The sequence below is a fragment of the Tupaia chinensis genome, unplaced genomic scaffold (genome assembly GCF_000334495.1).
Source record: "Tupaia chinensis unplaced genomic scaffold, TupChi_1.0 Scaffold000294_5, whole genome shotgun sequence".
NCBI lineage: Eukaryota > Metazoa > Chordata > Mammalia > Scandentia > Tupaiidae > Tupaia > Tupaia belangeri.
The window spans coordinates 753,548-756,385 of record NW_006159782.1 but is presented as its reverse complement, the minus strand read 5'-3'; the positions used below and the strand labels follow the sequence as shown (position 1 = coordinate 756,385).

The window sequence follows — 2,838 nt, the reverse complement described above, 5'->3', positions numbered from 1 at the left end:
GTCCAAGGGTAAGGCGGCCGGGCCCGGGAGGAGACGGCGGCCCCCGGCGAGCGCGGCCGGAGCTGCTACCCGGGGAGGGCTGCTAGCCGGGGAGCCCACGCGCGGTGACATGCACGGACACACGCACGCACGGTGGCACCTTTCTTGAAAGATGGTCTCCGAGAAAGGCACACACAGGAAGACGGGGCACACAGGACCCGCAGACGCGCAAGCCGGGACCCAGATGCCCACAGAAGCCCCTCAGGGGACACGCCGAGGCGCACCAGACATGCTAGCACGGTTTCCAGGGCCACCTAGAGCCCGAGAAGAGACCTGTGCCGCTGTCACAGAAAGCCCCTTCACCCCACCTCAGGCAGGCACCAGCTGGTGGTCTCCTAGGGAACTCAGGATGGGGGACGGGGTGTCCCAGGCCCTCAGCTTCTGCAAATGGGGAAGGGCGGGGCTCCCTCTGGCGAGTCCTCTCGGGAGCCCGGGACTGAGCGGAGCAGAGTTGCCTCTGCGGGTGGGGTGGGGGTGGGGTCCTGAAGGCGGCCAGAAGAGACCTGGCTCAAGAGAAGAGGAAGAGGGGGCCAGCCCTAAACCTGGGGAGCAGGTGCTATTTCAGAAAGGCCCCCTCCTGCTGCCACCTTCTCAGCGGAGGGGTGGGGTCCCCAAGCCAGACAAAGACAAAGCCACTCGCGTGCCTGCAGCAGAAAGCCCCAGTCTTTGCCTGGCCTCCGGGTGGAGGCGCCCTTTCTGTGGGGAACTCGGCCAGAGTTGAGTCGGGGGGGACAGTGCCTGTCCCTGGACCACTGATGGGGCAGGTGACTCCTGGCAGGGGGTGCTGCAGACACAGTCCCTCTTCTCCAGGGGCCCGGGGAGAGCTGGGAGTTTAGGAGATGCCCCAAGGACCATTGGCCATCAGGGCACCCTGCTGTGACCCCATCCTGGCTCCTCCCACGGTGGGGAGCCCTTCCTCAGTCCCCAGGGCTCTCCGCACAGGTCTTCTCCCTTGTCTGGAGCCCACACAACCTCGTTTGTGGCCGCAGGGAGCCCCCTGGATGGAGGGAGACGCTGGTTCTGAAGGGACGCCTACTGACGGACATCCAGTGTAGGAGTGGTGCCCGCCCTGTGCTCCCATTCATTCACTCACTCACTCACTCCTCGCGCATCGTTTGCTGCTCAGTGCCTGTGCTATGCTGTTGCTATGTATATCGGGGCACGAGATCAGTAAGACCTGGCCCCTGCCCTGAAGAAGGTGGGAACCCGTAAACAGAGGCCGGTAGTTTCATATTACCTTCCCAGCAGCGGCCAGGCAGTTGGTGTCCCCGCTTTGAGGATAACACTGAGACTCAGAGTTACCCTACCAGGAGCCAAGCCTGGGCCAGCTGCCCATCTGAGGTTGGCCTGACGGGACCAGGGAGCTGCAGGAGCAGAGATGGAGCCTCAAGTCCAACCCCAGAGCACGTTCGCTCTGCGCCCCTGAGGTCTCTGTGCGCTTGTCGGCCACTCTCGCCAGACAGGGCCCTCCGGGGCGACGACCTTGTCTGGGGTACAGAAGTGTCCTTGGCATCTCGGCTGTGGCTTGGCTTGGCTGGAGTAGGCCCCATTGCCCAGCATATGCAGTGGCCTGGAAGGGAGGGAGTGAATGAGCAGCCGAATGTGATGAGAGCTGACACACCCCCAGGGGGTCGAGGCGGCTCAGAAGGGGGCATTGGAAGCTTTCCTGGGGTGGGGGCTCTTTAGTAACTGACATATAATACTTGTACATGTTTGTGGGGTACACTGTGGTTTTCAGTGCGAGAATACTACATGCATTGATTACACCAGGGCAGTGAGTCTACCCATACCTCAGCCATTGGTCCTTACATTGGCGTTGGGAATAAGCAACATCATCTTTTAGTTGCTCGGAGGTAGACGGTAAAGAACTGTACCCACCTGCTGTATTTTACAACATTGGACATTGTTTCTCTCTGTAATTTTGTTTCTGTTCATCAACATCCACCGCCCTTCCCCCATCCTTCCCAGCCTATAGGGGTCGTTCTTCAACTCTACCTCGGTGAGGCTTCTCTTAAATTTCCACATAAGTGAAAACATGTGGTATTTCTTTTGCTCTTGAGCTGAATGGTAAAGGAGGAGGAGTTCACCAGGGGCGGGGGGTGGAGGGGCCTTCCTGCAAAGCTTGTGGCACAGTGACGGTAATTCCCCGAGGCCCGGGTGGCTGAGGGGTGGCCGCTGTCACCACGTGACTGAAATGTAGCTGGCATGTGGTGGGAGGGGGCCGGCGTGGTGGCAGGTGCTCCAGACAGAGCTGGTGAAGGGCGCTAGCTAACGTGTACTTGCTGGAAGGATGCAAGTCAGCTGCCCGTGCCCGGCGCCTGCGGCGGGCTGCTGGGGCCCCAGGAAGCTCCTGGCTGGTGGTGTCTCCGTCTTGGTCAGGGTCTGTCGGGGAGTGCCCTTCAGGAAGGCAGGTGCCAGGCCGGGGCCGAACAGGCCACAGTGAGGACACACACTTCACGTGCCTGTTACCAACGCCCTTAAATAAATACGAGGCTCACTTTCCAGGCCTGAGAGGACCCCTCCCATGTCCCCCCCACCCCGCCCTGGTCTCCCCAGCAGCACAGGTTGTGGAGACGGAACAGTGCAGCTGCAGGAGCGTGAGGGCAGTGGGAAGGGCCGGCCTGCATGAGCGGCTGGGCAGGAAAGTGGGGCATGGGCCCAGCGCAGGTGTGCCGAGCGGCGCCCTGCGCCCTGAGCCACGTGCGCGCGTAGAGGCGCAGGGCCAGGCTGCTGAGAGTTTGCTGCTGCGGGGCTGAGCCAATCTTGCTGGCGTCTGGAGCTGCCTCGCTGGGCAAGGCT

The 2,838-nt window shown here is 61.8% G+C and overlaps 1 protein-coding gene across 3 annotated transcripts in view; it reads left to right on the top strand.

Moving 5' to 3' along the window:
• Positions 1-2,838, top strand: part of SEPTIN3 (septin 3) — a 26,600-nt gene that overhangs the window by 4,421 nt on the left and 19,341 nt on the right. The gene's annotated exons all lie outside the window — the stretch shown is intronic.